This window comes from Arvicola amphibius, chromosome 14 (genome assembly GCF_903992535.2).
Source record: "Arvicola amphibius chromosome 14, mArvAmp1.2, whole genome shotgun sequence".
NCBI classification, from domain to species: Eukaryota; Metazoa; Chordata; class Mammalia; order Rodentia; family Cricetidae; genus Arvicola; species Arvicola amphibius.
This window is the reverse complement of record NC_052060.1, coordinates 16,752,574-16,769,070: the sequence shown is the minus strand read 5'-3', so window position 1 is coordinate 16,769,070 and position 16,497 is coordinate 16,752,574.

Sequence of the window (16,497 nt, the reverse complement as noted above, 5' to 3'; positions counted from 1 at the left end):
TGCTCTTCCAGAGGACCTAGGTTCAATTCCCAATACCCACGTGGCAGTTCACAGATGCCTGTGGATCTGGTACCCTCACCCTGACATACGTGTAGGCAAAATACCAATGCACATAAAAATAAATGAAATATTTTTTAAAAGAAAAGAAAGGAATGTGACCAGTTAGGTACAAACAAGATAGGTGAGCATTTGGAAGAACAGTTAGGCAGCTGGCCTTGGCGGATCTGTAGGATCTAGCTGGGAGTGACCATGGCCATTATCTCAATTCTTAGATGGTTCCTGAGTACTCCCATGTGTTCCCTATAAAGCTTGCTATGCTTTCTCCAATGATCTTCTTCAATGACCTTGGAAGCAGGTCTTTCTGCATTTGCTGAACAAGGAAACTGAGGCTTGCATCTAGGAAGCTGACAGGCACCATCGAGTGGCAGCAGGCTAGGAGGGGCAGGGAAGCCCAGAAGGGCTTGTTGAGATGCACAGTAGGGGTAGAGCAGAGAGTGGATATATGGAGCTGGCCCAGCACGAGAGCCGTGGACAGAAGACAGCAGCTTGACCTCAAGCTCTGGACCTCAACAGTCTATCTTGAAGGAAAATCACGTCTGTTTGCAAGCTCCGAGAATCCACCACGGCCTTGGCGTTTGAGTCAGGGCATCTGAGGGGGACATTATGTGCAGCAAGGTTATGATTTAATGACAAAGCACAAAGCAAATCATCTTCTTCCCTGCTGATTGGTATGCAAGGCCATAGATTCTGCTTCAGCCTGACGTTCTCTTTGCCCTTTGATGGCAATGTAAGCCCACCCACTTCCCCTTTCCCATGACACATGTTTTACTGTGGACTGTAATGAAGACAAGGTGTGGGGGCAAGACTCTTGTTTCCAGCTCTCTCTCTCTCTCTCTCTTTCTCTTTCTCTCTGGCAAGATGCCATCCTTGTACTCACTGAGCCTTGGGAGCCCCATATGATATAAACCAAAATAAAATGAAACGGCTTCATTATATACCAGAGAAAACTGATTAACCTGGTCTACTTTGTATCCCGATGAGCTGTCTCTGAACCTTGTGCCCATTATCATGTTCTGTCTGTATTAGAACAACAGTATAAACGGTCTGTGGGTTAATTAGTTTCTTGGAAGGTTTATTCATTTCTTCCTCTCCCCATTCTGAAGGCAAAGAGCTATTCACTCCGAGTCAAAGAGCTATTCAGCTTCGAGTCCACATTTGCACGCATCAACTTGACGCTCTATGACAGCCAGTGCCAGTGAGCAGTTTGTGGAGATCCCTTCTGTAGCCTTGCCACACTCTGTCTGCCACGCCAGGGATCACCTCAGGGTGCCTGATTTCTAGCTCCCTCCCCATGGCTCCTAGAAAGACCGGGGCCGTGACGATGACCTGTCTTCCCTTTCTCTGCTTCCTATCAAATAGGTTCTGTCATCAGGGTTTGACAAAGTCACCGCTCCCAGGAAGCCACCCTGGATTAGCTGCGCGTCTGCTCTGATCACAGTTGACGTGACATTCACCCACCCCCACCTTCCATTTCTAACCACAAAGTTGTTCTGCTTAGTCATTAAGGCCAAGGGTAGAGGGAATGGTGGCTCTGTTTGCTGAGATCAAAGGCAATATATATATATATAGTTGCTTTGTTTGTGGTCCGTTTTTATTACTTTTGAGCCATTTTGCAGGTGTTTCTCTTGCCCCAATTATATCACAATTTCCTTTGAGGCAAGCCCCACATCTAATTATCTTCCAGTTCCAATACTCTGTAACAGATTTAGCTCACGGTGGAGTAGGCAGTTGATGGGAAGTGTTTGCAGGCTCCTAAGCTCGGTGCTGTCAGGCGGAGGTTCTGAGAACGACTGACGCCAGACCCTAGGGGCGAACCCTGGCTCTACCACCCTCTTAACCATGTGAATTGGTCAACCTACTTCACTTCTCTCTGCTGCCCTCTTTGCATGTGTCTAAAGCAGAGGTGACAGTGGCAACCGCACGGGTTCTTTTGTGTGGATCATGTGGCTCGAGACACAGAAAGCAACTGGAAGATGACCTAGGGCAGGGGAGCAATATGTGCTTGGAGAGAGCTCTTAACACTCCACAAGCAGTTAGTACTACATTCCTTTGCTCTTGGCCTCCCATTCCTTCTGGATATCCCAGAGCTGCTTGGCTAAGGTGAAGAGAGCACAGGGTTAGAGGTTCTGGTCTTTCTCTCTTCCCAGAAGAGAGGATGCCTTCCCTAAAGACTCAGGAATGAGGCCTGAAACCATGGTGGGCTCTCTGGCTCATACCTTGGTGTCTTTTCTATTGCTGTGACAAAACACCATGACCAAGGCAACTTATAGAAGACAGAGCTTGTTAGGTCTTCGGTTTCAGGTGGATAGTTCAGTAGAAACAGCTCAGAGCTCACGTCTCAAAACACAATGGGGACGCGGAGAACAAACTGGGAATAGTTTGTAGGGTTTTTTTGTTTTTGTTTTTGTTTTTTGTTTTTATTTATTTTTATTATTTTTTTTGTTTTGTTTTTTTCGAGACAGAGTTTCTCTGTGGCTTTGGAGCCTGTCCTGGAACTAGCTCTTGTAGACCAGGCTGGCCTCGAACTCACAGAGATCCGTCTGCCTCTGCCTCCCGAGTGCTGGGATTAAAGGCGTGCGTCACCACCGCCAGGCTAGTTTGTAGTTTTTGCAACCTCAAAGACAGCCAACAGTGACACACTTCTCCAGCAAGGAAGGCCACATCTTCAAATCCTACCATTCTTCTTCAGAGCCCATGGGGGACATCCTCATTCAAAGCAACACCCGTCCTCTAGGCCTGGAGCCTCCTGTCCATTGTTGCTATTTCTGTTTCTACTCTTTCTCCTTCTGCCCCCAAGTCTGCCTTGCCGGTGCCTATGAAACTTTCATTTGTTGAAAAGAATCATGATTCAGCGAGTGGTGGTCCCAGGACATGATTGAAATTCCCGGCAGATATTTATTACCAAAACATCTCTTTATATAACAATTTAATCAAAGCGAGGTGTGATAAGCAGCGAGACAGCCATTAACCGAGGCTGTTAATTCAGCAGCTGAATCGGCTCCTGCTGATGGATGTGGCGTAGGCATGGCCGTTTGCTGGAAATTAAAGCGGAACCAAAATCCATTTGCAGCCTGGTGGCATGGAGCGCTGTTGTTACAGCTTAACACCGCCACCTCCCCGGGCATGCGAGGCTGACATATGCAAAGCGCCCGTCTCTCCTGCACCAGCTGTAATTCAGCTTTGCATGCTTCCTTCACAGCCATGGACAATCGGCCTTAGAGACACATGACGTACCTGGAGCCACAGGTTGGAGGCTGCAGGAAGAAGGGCAGAAGAAGCAGATGAGGACAGTAAACACTTGTCTCCCCTAGGGATGAAAGGGGGCCTAGCTCTTCCTGCTCCCTGCGCTTAGACTAGCTTTCTATTCCATATTACCAATGTGGTCTCCACTCTTCCACCAGAGCCTTTCCCACACCCTGTCTCTGTAAGTCTCCTCCACCATTGTTATCACGAAGGTGCGGCAGGGCGAAGGGACAGGGTGGGAAGGATGTCAGCAGAACGAGAGAGATGCAGTTCGGCAGCAGGCCCTGAGAGGTGAGGAAATTATTATTGTCATATTGAACAGGACTGGGTGAGCTTGAAGGAGTGGCTCTTGTCACTTCTGGTAGGCACAGATGCCTCGTATGAATGCAGGCATCCAGGTCAGACCCTGCCTAGTTCCCGGCATGGTCCCTACCTACAAAAAGCACAGCAGGTGGCTTGTTTCTTTGTCTCTGCGCTGGAGTTGTAAGTGCAGGGACGAAATACTTGCTTCTCACAGAGCTGGATCCCTAGCTACACACATACATCCATGCGCAGCGGGAGTGGGGAGAGGAGAGAGAAGTGAGAGAGAGGAGAGAGTCTTGCCTGTTGTTTGTCTTCCTATCATTTGTCATGGGAGCACTGCTGGGCACACATGGCTTTGCTTTCTGATGAAGGGAATGGATGTGTGAACCGAGCAGAATTTTCAGGCATGCATTTTTCTCTCTGTAAGATTCCCACTCAGCAATCGCCCTAGGGTTCCCTCAAATACTCAGTGCCTCTAATATATTTTAAATCCAATTTGACAGAATCTGCCTTTCTCTCCCCCTGAACACAATCGGGTTTCTGTGTGACTCTGTAGAGCAGTCTGATTTCGTAAAGTAATTGGTTCTTGTCCTTAAGTCTTGATGAAATTTCCACATTTAGAAGCACAAGCAGTAAGCACCCTCTGCACCTCCATGGTGCTTCGGGTAAGGGTGGACTGTGCTTCCCCGAGTCCTCCGGCCTGGGTTCATGGTGCTAGCTGAAGGGCAGACTTTCAAACAGTTGCCCATTGCCAAACTGTCAGCAGCTTTCTGAGCTTTGATCCAGAGCCAGGGAGATTCTAGAAACAAAACAAAACAGAAAAGGAAGGCTGTCAGCATCGCCTTCCCTGCCGAAGCATCAAATGTCCATTGTAAGAGACTATTAGGAGCCACTCATTAGAGCCAACTGTATCGCTTGCAAACAACAATTCATTAGTTTAATGGATCTGAATGTCATTCCCATCCAAGGACCCACCAGACAATTAATTACAGTGCAAAGCTGAAAGAAAGAAAGGAAACCCAGTTTATAAACTAGTCAAGTTTTCTTGCTTTCAGAAATTTGGAATGAAGAGGAGTTTCAGCAGACACAAATCCACAGAAACCTTGCAGGGAGATTTTGGATGGCAGGCTTCTGTTTGTCCCTCTCGCTTCCTCTGCTGTGTGGGTTACCCCACAGGAATCGTTGTGCTGATCCTAAGTGAAGGACCAGATATGGCCCGGATTTCAAAGTCTCCTGGGTGTTAGGATTATAAGCACAAGTCACCATGCTTGTCGGTCTTTTTTTTCCAATTTATTTATTATTTTATTTACATTGGTGTTTTGCCATCGGTGTCAAGTCTCAGGGAACTGGAATTACAGACAGTTATGAGCTGCTATGTGGGTGCTGGGAATTGAACCCGGCTCCACTAAAAGAACAGTCAGTGCTCTTAACCAGTGAGCTACCTCTCCAGGCCCAGGCTTGTCTATCTTATCCTTTCTCTCCTTCCTTCCTTCATTTTTACCTCCTGCTTTCTTGCTCCTTTCCTCTTTCTCCCCCTCCTCCTTCAAGTATTTCTTAGCTACTTTAATCAAAATGCCCATCAGTGGCATCGATGGCAACAAGCGGAGGTCTAGACTAACTAGACGTGCTTTCTTTCTGCTGGGTCTTTCCTTCCCCGGAGAGTCCTACCAACACACGAGAAAACATTCCTATCCTTGGCCAGACCCTTGCCTAGGTCCAGTTGTTAAAGGGTGAGGCCCAGTCACATCCAAAGAAGGTAGATTTAAGCATACAATAGTAACGGGGCATTGCTAGCAAAGGGACATGGAAGTGTGGGTTAAATGTGAAGGCATTTGTCAGGGGAAATAGTATGCAAAAGGAAAATGGTAGTTATGGTTAGAGGAGTTAAGGAGGCTTTGAGAGCTGTCAGACCATGACAGAAATCTAATACCAAGTGAAAATGGGAGAAAGAAGGTTGGGTGGAATTTATCCAAGATTGACAAGCACTGGAGGCTTGGCAAAGGTATTGAGGAACGCTTGAGCCACACTGGTTGATAAGAAGGTCTCAGGTGCGGCACCCCTGCTGTGCTCAGTCATAAAGCAGGGGCAGCCTATGGAGCACACGCCCTACACAGGAGATAGCTGTAGATTTCAGAGCAGAGTGTCTAGCACCGTGGTCAGCTCTTCCTGTAGCAGGAGGCTTGTGAAACTCATTCTATGCCTGTCTTAGGTAAGAATTATGCCTGGATGAGGAGCTATTGATCAGAGGGCAGGACAACCTGCAACCCCTTTGGGGGCATAAGAAATATCAAGCCAGAGCATGCTCAAGAGACCCTACTGACCTTTCTGTCCCCTTTCATCTTCTGGTACAAATGCCTTTAAAACCCACCCAGCATTCACCCCAGGCAAGTCACTCTCTTAAATGCAACTGCCCTTGGGAGAGACAACACATGAAACGCTTTCAGCTACTTTCCAAGATTAAACAACCATCTAAAAGATTTCCTGATTCCACATAAAACACAAAGGGAGCGAATGGGTAAAAGTCTAAGATTGTTAGCTACTCTAATGGAAGTTTGGTGACTTGTGGGCTGATCTGTGCACCCCCCCATCCCACCCCACCTCCTCCCCATGCCCACTGTTCATGTCCTACAGATACAAAGCCTTCCTTCCTAGGCTCAGCCCAGGGTGTCTACCTCGTAACCTACCTTACTCAGATGTTGGCAATGTCAGGGGCCATCGTGCCCACTCTGGAGCAATTCTCCAGAGTTCCCTAGGAGAACCAGGTGTCTGAACTCAGCAACCAGCACTTGCCTTGCTACTGAAACAAATGCCCGGGTGCTCTGAGGTACTGGAGAGAGGCCGGCCACAAGGTTTGGCCTTGGATTCGGGTTTCATAACTCTGCCTGAGAAAATTGTGTACTCTGCTGATGACTTAATTCCAGAAGGCGTGGGTTCTAAGGCACTCATGGAATGGTTATGGCGACCAAGAGGAATACTATGAAAACAGCAGAGTCAGGTGGGGAGTGAAGTTGAGCAGGCAGGAAAAGGCCTGCTTCCAATAATAACATTTCCCAGAAAGGGCTTTGTAAGTCCTCCTGAGGCCTGTGTTAAGACATTCCAGGCCCTAAAACACTTTCTTCTGGTATTGGAGGGACCATGAAAAGAGTCACACAATGACCCCTCTTGAGTGAGGAATAACCTGGTCTCTCCCGTGCCTGTTTCTTAGACACACAAGCCTATCTCCCCATTTCTCTCTCTGTCTAAGGAAACGTCCATGCCTCCGGTTAAGCCCTCATCTTTGAGTTCTGGACTCCAGCCTTCATGACAGTACCTTTCGTGTACCTCAGAGAAGTCTTTAAATGGTTGTATAAGCTTAACCCATGGCCTTCCACTACAGCCCCGTGACCTCTCTTCCAGGTTCCATTCAGAGGGAATATTTACCCTTCCATCAGTTGTTCCCTCCAGAGATGGGTACCATATCCAACTCCATCCTGCACTCCCCACATCCAAAGCATCACCCTCTCCTGTCCATCTGCCTCCTCCCTATTTCTCACTGCTTCCCATCTCTGCTCACCAACCCAACTGTGGCAGCAGCCTGCTTCTGTGTCTTTCAACCCCAGCTCCAACATATTCTTGCTAACACCTGCAGGGAACCTTTTAAAAAACCCATAAATTACCTCCATACTTCTGATTCAAAAGAGACTTTCAGTGGCCCTCAGTGCTCTTAGGATGAAATTGCACCATTTTGACTGTAACCTCCAGGCAGCCCTGGCTTGATCCCTGTCTCTGCTCTGGAGTCAGCACTCAGTATTCTCAGGCCCCAGCCACTCTGTCCTCCAGCCTCCCTGCTGAGCAGTTCCAGAGTGTGTGGTTTCCCTGCTAGTCTCTGCAAGCCAAAGGCACAAAGACAGCAAAGCACGTGTTCCCTGAGTGCCTAACAAACGCTCAGTTTCATAAGTGCTCCACACAATTCACAGAACAAACATCGTGAAGCAAGGGCTGCAGTTTTGAGAGAGGCCAGAACCCCTCCCAGAGCTCTCTTTTCTGCAGTAGGCTCCCCTGAATAACCATCCTCGTGAAAACAACACAGAAAGGTGGATGAATTATATAAGAACACCTTCCTGCATATATTGCTGAGTGAGGAAGTAAATGAGGGTCCTAAAGACCAAACACATAGAGAAAGCCAAACCTGGGAGGGAAGTGAGAGCCTCAGTCAGCTTTAGCCCTTGGCAGGTGTGCCAGCTCCGGGGTCTGGAAGCTCCTATCTTTCTGGGTAGCAGATCAAACCAGGAAATACAGTTTTGCTTCACTCATCCTGAAGTCAATACTACGCATTGCATAAAGCTGAGGAAATGAAGGAGCCAATAGCTCAGTGAAAGACTGGATTAAAAACATGGCTGTCTGTGCTCTCACTCCTAAACCATCCCAGTTTACTCACGAGGAAAATGTAGCATGATTCCCACTAAAGGGACACTATGAAATATCTCACCAATATCATTCCAAATGATTATGGTAGAACTAGCAGCATGACTCGGTGGTAGAGTGCTTGCCTAGCATGGCCCTTGGTTCTGTCTGCAGCACTGTGAGTGATACCAATGGCAAACATGTATATGCTCCTACACATGTACAATGACCAGGATAAACTGAAGAAATCAGAGTAAATTATAGGCATTGGTTAATACTAATCTATCTTCAGTGGTCCTTAATTGTGACAAAGGTCTCAAATGGATGCGAGATGTTAGGAAGAGAGGAACTAAGTGGGGGGGGGGGGTATAGAAGAGTCTGATCTCATCTTTAAACTTCCATGTAAATTTAAAGTCTAAAAGAGTATTTGTATTAAAAACAAATCCATACCGAAGGAGACAATAGGAAAGTTGTAAATCTTAGCTTGGTGTTGGAAAGACAGCAATATTTTTCACTAAGATTCCTGTTCATTTGAGTCTATGGCCTAAATCATCAGGCAAACAGTTTAATTGCACATGGCCTTGGGTTACTATAACTTCCAAACACCTGGCAGAAACCAATACAAATTTTCTCTGGAAAAAGAAATGCAGTTTCTCCAAAGACCTCTACTGATTTCCTCAAATGAAATTTCGAAGAGCATGAAATTATCATTGAAAGTTTCAGAACATATAAGACGACAACCCTGTTGTAAGTGAAATTCGGCAAAAACAAAAGGTAGCAGAATCAGAACCCAAACATTTCAGACACAGAACATGAGTATTTAGCTGCTTCCAGCTATAACAAAGAACTTCACAATAGTGAGCAGAGAGAAAAGGATTACAAAATTACCAAATAAATAGAACTTCAGTGAGAAAAATAGCTGATGAGTCAATAAAAAGGTAAACAGGCGAGTTAATACAGCTGAAGGGAGAACCTGAGTTGAAGGAAAATTTCAAAATATGACCAAGGGGAAGAGATAAACAGTATAGAATAAAGGAGGATGTGGTAAGAAAATTTAACATTTGCTTGTTCGATTGGAATGATGAGAAAAGAAGAAACAATGGCGTGAGAATTTCTCGCTACTGTGAATGGACATCCTGTTCAGTTTCTGGAGTTCTGCGCAATGCTGGGCAGGATACTGTGAAATGAATTCCCCACCTAGGGGGAGCAGAGCAAATCTACAGAGTGCAAAAGACAAAATGAAAAAAAGAAAAGAAAAAAGAAACAAAGGACAACAAAAATCCATCCTACTAGATCGGAAATGGCAAAACTCTTCTGTAAAGACAAATATGAAAACAGGCCTTGCCTTTGGAGGAGTGTGTGGTGATGAAGGAGGGGCCTTCACTTTATTTTTATTTTAAAGAATCTTGATGAAGCCGGGCGGTGGTGGCGCACGCCTTTAATCCCAGCACTCGGGAGGCAGAGGCAGACGGATCTCTGAGTTCGAGGCCAGCCTGGTCTACAAGAGCTAGTTCCAGGACAGGCTCTAGAAACTACAGGGAAACCCTGTCTCGAAAAACAAAACAAAACAAACAAACAAAAAAGAATCTTGATGACAATGACACCGGTATTCACTTTGCAAAAATCCTAGTCTGACTCACATGCACGGACATAAGAAACACACTCTCTTAAATACAGAGTGAAAGGACAGATTATATTCAAAGGAGTGGTAATTAGGCCAACAACCGGCTCTTCAGCCGCAGTAAAGGAAGCCAAAAAATAATGGAATGATACCATCAGTGTACCAGGAGAATGACTTGACTTCCGTTCCCCGTGAAATCATCTGCCGAGACTGGGGATGAAGTGATAAGGGACAGTCACCAACAAGCCTAAAGAATGAATGAATGTTCATTAAACAGGAAGAAAAATATTAATATAAAAATATCTGCAGTCACAGTAAAAAAAAAATTCAGGCTAGTGTTTACTTTAATCCAACCAAATAGATTTTATAATGTGAGAGCAAAAATTGGAAGTAAAAACTTGAAAACATGAGAAAAAGATAATACCAAGAGGCAGGAGTGTTGGATGTGCCCTCTGACAGCTGAGTCAAAGCAGAAAGACAGCATCCTTTGAGTCTCTTGACTCTTGGTGGGACTTTAAACAAACAGACAACTACTGGAGAGACAAGCACAATGAAGAAGCTACCACACAAAGGGAATGCAAGCACAGAGCCTCTTTGGAGGCCAAAATAATGCATACTGGAACTCTCCTGAGGAAACAAACCTGCTTATGGGAGAGAGATGCAATCGGCCCTACCACTCCAACAAAAGGAAAATGGAAATTCAAGTTCTAAAGCCAGGAGCCCTGCCGTTCATATTGATTAAGTGAAGAGAAGTGTTTTCCCCAGGGGCAGGCCCAGCAGATGGCAGCCTGTGAGAACCAGCAGGCACCCCATCTCCTCCAACTTCAGGGGACCATTGCCTTCTCTTGCACTCACTCCAGCTATGAGTCTCTGTAGAATTCATTTAAGTATTTTAAAACCAGGGGGAGAAAAATGAGCCAATATGTTTAGGCTAGCCATGAACACGTCACCAAAAAAATAAATAAATAAGACGAACGCGTGGTGTGTGTATGTGTGTGTGTGTGTGTGTGTGTGTGTGTGTGTGTAAGGAGGAGTAGAGAACAAAACAACAGGATTAACTAAGCTTTGGGTGAGTATCTAATAAACTTGACATTTTTCACAGGCACGTTGAAGCTTCCCCCATGTGCTGGTGACAACGATAATAATTGAGTGCAAAGGGATAAAAATCTATTAAAAATAGTGATGGCAAGCAAAGCTGTGGAGAGTTTTAAAATTCAGATTTCTGCTGGAATGCAAGGCTTGTAGCCTTTCCTCTCCTCAAGAGCTTACTGGAACCTCACCCCTGCAGAAGCTGTGGAGGAGGCTGTGAGCTCTGCAGGGAGGAGCCCACCACACCCTGTCCTCTGGGGATCTGGGGATCTGGGGCCCTGGATCTTCAAGGACAGGCCCTCTTCGTGGCAGGGTGACCTTTCTGTAGGGAGCCTATCCTGGATCTGCTTGGGGTCTGGAGGCATCACACAGAAGCTCTTGGCTGTAGGCTAGTGCATGGTGGGATTATTCCAGCCTAGTCCGTGTTAATTGAAAACCCTATTTTAGAAGTATGAATGTTATATGCAGCACGGTCTATGTCAAGTTCCAAAACATCTTCCATTATCCCCAAAATAAACTCTGTACCCACTGAATGGTTTCTCCCTGCTCCCTCCTGCCATCCCTGGGGACCCACCAATCTGTTTTCTTTCTCTGGGTCTACCTGTTCTAGACAGTTCACATATATAATGAAATCATACAGGATGTGACTTTTGATGTCCCCTTCTTTCACTTAGCCTGTTTTCAAGATCCACCTATACTACAGCATGCATTTTTATTCCATCCCTTGGTAAAACTGCTATTCCACTTTATGTTTACCTTGTGTTGTTTTGTTTATCTGTTTATCAACTGATGGAAAGAAGATCTTTGGGAGGCGCTCTGGGACTGTATCAGATAACAGTCCAGATTACTAAAGTAATTTGGGGCAGAGGAGATGGTGCAGTCAATCAAACGCTTGACATGCAAGCATGAGGTCCTGAGTTCAAATGCCTAGCACCCACATAAAAGTGGGGCACTGTGACATACATCTGTAACCTCAGTGCTGGGTTTGAGGAGGTAGACACATTCTTGGAGCTCACTATCTAGTCAGACCAGCCAAAACAATGGGCTTCAAGTTCAATGAGAGACCCTGTCTTTAAAAAAAAGAAAGGTAGAGAGTAATAGAGGAAGACAGTTGATGCTGACCTCTGGTGTCCACGTGTGTTGACACATACACACAGAAACACACAGAGAAACACACATATCACCACCACACACCACTCCTGAAAATAATCACCACCATCTAGAAAGTGTATTAGGCTCAAATTCTTTAAGTTCAGGGAAAGGATAATAAATGATAGTTGGATGGATGGATGGATGGATGGATGGATGGATGGATGGGTTGGTGGATGGATGGATGGATGGGTGGGTGGGTGGATGGATGGATGGATGGGTGGATGGATGGATGGAATGATGGATGGATGGATGGATGGGTGGGTGGGTGGATGGATGGATGGGTGGATGGATGGATGGATGGGTGGGTGGGTGGATGGATGGATGGATGGGTGGATGGATGGATGGATGGATGGAATGATGAATGGATGGATGGAATGATGGATGGATGGATGGATGGATGGATGGAATGATGGATGGATGGATGGATGGATGGATGGATGGATGGAATGATGGATGGATGGATGGATGGATGGAAGGATGGATGGATGGATGGAATGATAGATGGATGGATGGATGGATGGATGGATGGATGGAAGGATGGATGGATGGGTGGATGGATGGATGGATGGAATGATGAATGGATGGATGGAATGATGGATGGATGGATGGATGGATGGAATGATGGATGGATGGATGGAATGATGGATGGATGGATGGATGAAAGGATGGATGGATGGATGGAATGATAGATGGATGGATGGATGGATGGAATGATGGATGGATGGATGGATGGATGGATGGATGGATGGATGGATGGATGGAATGATGGATGGATGGATGGATGGATGGATGGATGGATGGATGGAATGATAGATGGATGGACGGATGGATGGAAGGATGGATGCATAGGTGAGTAGAAAGATGGATGAATAGCTTCAATAAATGGAAGAATACTAAATTTAAAGTTCAGAAATCCAGGCTCCATCTTGGCCACTGTGTAGTTCTATGACTACAAATCACTTCTTGATGGGTCTTTGTTCTCTCACACTGAAAAGGGAGGTCACTAGAGCAACTCATTTCTTGTGATTCCCAAGACCTCTCTTCCCAGCGCTGCTTTGGAGGATCTTGGCTAACTGCTGAGTCACAGGTGAGGCTCCTCAGAGGCGGATACTCTGGCCAGCTGATTCACCTGATGTGAGCTCCCAACTGGGGCTGGGCTCACCCAGGATCTTCCTTTTGATTCAACCAAGTCCTGTCTTCTCATTATGCCTGCCTCCGACCATTCCTTACTCACTGACACCCAAGCGCCCTTTACTTACTACAGTCGCCTCCTCTATAACCTTTGTTTTCTCAAATGTGTGGTTTTTCCACTTCTTGCAAAACAACTGAAGCCACAGGCTAGCCTCCTGAGTCTGTGCTCCCAGCTCACTGTTGTCGAGCCAATTCCCAGCCCAGATCCCATCAACATCAGGCACTTGTAAGTTATTTTATCAACAAACTTGTATGCAGCAAGTTGCCATGGAAATAGAAAACTGACTGTTGGCATTGGTATCTTGAAAATAAAGTGTGATCCAAGCTGAAAAATACCAGAGGCAGGGGAGGGAGAGGCCAATGGAGAGGGATAGACAAGATTTCTTTAGGAAAGGTGAGAGGGACACTTCTTGCATTAGCCCTGGAGAAATTCTAGGTGGCCGTGGAAGAAGAGAAATTCCCCCAGGTCCCAGTTAAGACCACTATTTATACCCTGGTGTGGAGCCAAGAAACTCAGAGAGTCTGCACACTGTCCCCCCCCCCCCCCAGTAAAGAAGATTAAAACCAGCAATTAAGTTAGGCTGGTACTCTAACCAATTACTATGCATCTTCCCAGAGCAGGAGGCAGGATGCTGTGTCCAGAGCTGGACTCATGGATCACCATGACAGCAACAGACCCAGGATGCTAATGAATTTTGACTCTCAGCATTTTCTTGGGGGTGTTCCTCCTTATGACCCACAGATGGGCTCCTTGAGGACTGCACCCTGGGGTGACTCCCAGAGAGTCTTCTATAGGGGGAGCTGCCTCCTTAGAGGCAAAGCCTCTAGTGAAGTTATCATGCTTGGCCTGGCCTCAGCCTTGCTTGTTCAGTCTTCAGGGTCAGTCTGATTAAAGAAGCAGCCGGAACCCAGTGCCTGAGAGTCAGAGGGGCCTGACTGGCTGAGTCTGTGTACCCCACTATCACATGTGCTAGTCAACACCTAGGACCTCTCATCTTCTCATTAAAATAATCTCCTCTGGTTTTTTTTTTTTGTGTGTGTGTGTGTGTGTGTGTGTGTGTGTGTGTGTGGCTGAAGACCTATGAGAAAGTAGCCAATACAATGTTTGGTACTTAACAAATATTCATGCATTTCTTCCTCTGAGTTCACTGTAAGTCTAGGAGTCTTTTTGCGGGGAAGTGGCTTCTCTGGGGGCAGTCAGATGTGTCTCTTGTGAGCCCCTAAGTGGCACCTGAATTCAGCGGCAGATCTAACTGTGGGAAAGGAAGTGCTGGAGGGTTGTCATGGGCTGAGGTTGTAGGGAGAGATGTTTCTTCTGCCCTCACCACAAACATACAAACATGCTCATCTACCCTAAAGAGGCTACAGGATCCACGGCTAGTCGTTTATCCAATGTATGTCTACACACACACACACACACACACACACACACACACAAATCCTCTCTCTCTCTCTCTCTGTGTGTGTTTGGGGCAGGTGTCACATTCTATTAGCGGAACTTTGGATTTCCTGGGGGATAAAATCAGTATGATATGGGGACCCTTCCTTCCCAGAGCCCCAGAAATCATACCAAGAGAGCAGCTTCCTCACAGCATGTTGGGTGGTGTGGGCCAGCGAAGACAGGATAAGAGCATGCTGCTGGTATCTCTGCCAGCTTCAGCAGGATCTTAGCCTCTCACTGCCCCTCACACAATAACTGTCAACCTGACAGAGGATTTCCTTAAGGATCTCTGAGAGTGGTTCACATGTCCCCAGAGATTCACCAGCCACCCCTGTGACACTGCACGAGAACCAGACTATAAGGGGTGTTTAGCTGATAAGTTTTGTGTCTTTGAGATAAAAAAAAAAATCACTCTAGGCTTCTTAATTATTTTTAATGTAGGGGACTGGGTTGGCTAATCTCGGAGGCATCTTGCAGATTGAGAGAATCTATGACTCTGTTTAAAGGGGTTCACTCAAGGTGCTAATGATCTATTCACTCTCACCCACAAATGGCCAGAAGCCATAATTGTGAGAGATGGGCTCCCAAGTTAGAAGCTCTCTCATTCACTCAACAGATGTTAAATGAGCATTTACATAGTCTGGACACTCACTTAGACATGCTTGCTTACAGATTTTACAGTCCAGTGGGGGACAGCAAAAAGAAACGAGGAAAGAGGTAAACAGCAGATCTCCCAGGAAACAGAAACAGGGCGGGGCTATCATCTCCTTGTGCTAGAGGGGGAGGAGGACTCTTTGCAGGGTGGCTGGGAAAGACCTCTCTGGGTAAGAGATAGGTGAACAGAGATTTGAAGGAAGAAAGAATAGATGCATAGAAGGGATGAAGGAGAGAAAGGCTCAAGTCTTCTTAGAAAGAATCATGTCTGAGAAGTAGCTTCCTTGTCTCCCACAGTGGTCAATGCAAGCCTTAGGTCTCTTCTCAAACTCACCTCAGAAGCATCCTTTGGTGGTAAACTTATTAACCCTTCTGCTGCCTCAGCATAGTCTAGCTCTGGAATCAGATGACCTGGATGAGCTCTTACTTGTTATTTGTGTTTGGCCAGTGTGCTTAGCCTTCCCAAGCCAAAACTCTCATTGCATGGTAATAATTTGAAACCCAGAGCTTTCTTTGGTGGCTGAGGAGGGCATTGGAGGAGCAAATGTACCTGTTGCCAGAAGCCACACAGCCCCACCCGCTCCCGGGTATTGATAAGGTAAATCCCGTGCTTTAAAACCCTTCCCTTCCCACTCAAGGACAATCCCAGCAGTGGTGAGACTGGCCCTGCTAACCTCACTCTGTTTCTATAAACAGTCACATAGGGAAGAGTGGCCAGGAGGCCAAGGCGGGAGAGCACTTGAACCACACGTCTGCTGGGACCACCTTGCAACCCAGCAGTGCTCAGTGACTGGGGACAGGCTGGGGAGCTGCCTGCAAATGTGATGGTACAAGAAGCCATTTAAAGTTTTATTTTACAAAACAGAATAAATTAAAAATGCATTAGGAACGAGGCCCTTACTTAACTACAGGGTGTGCTAATGGGCTTGGAGCCTGCACTCCCTCCTCCTTTAAGCTCTTAATGACTGAGCTTTAATGTATTTTATTTCTTGAAAAACAATCCCACAAGCGCTCAGTACAGTCAGAAAAAAAAATTTCTAAAATCATTAGACCGCTGCACGGTAAATATTCATCACAACCACAGCTCCCACCTGCCTGCAATGAGCCATCGATTTTTCTCCTTGCCGGGCTTCACTCTCTCCCTCGCTTTTCATTTCTTCCCCCTCTCCCCCAACCTCATCTTCACTGGAAGCCCAGGCAAGGCTCAGCAAGGCTCTCTCTGAGGAGATACATCTTCAAAGGGGGCACAAGAGTCTCTGTCAATATTCAGTCTGATAAGAACTTCCCTGCCACCTGCCGCAAGGCCTCTAGGTATCTGCGGTGGGTGAGGGGCTTTGTGGCCCTGAGAACCCACTCACAT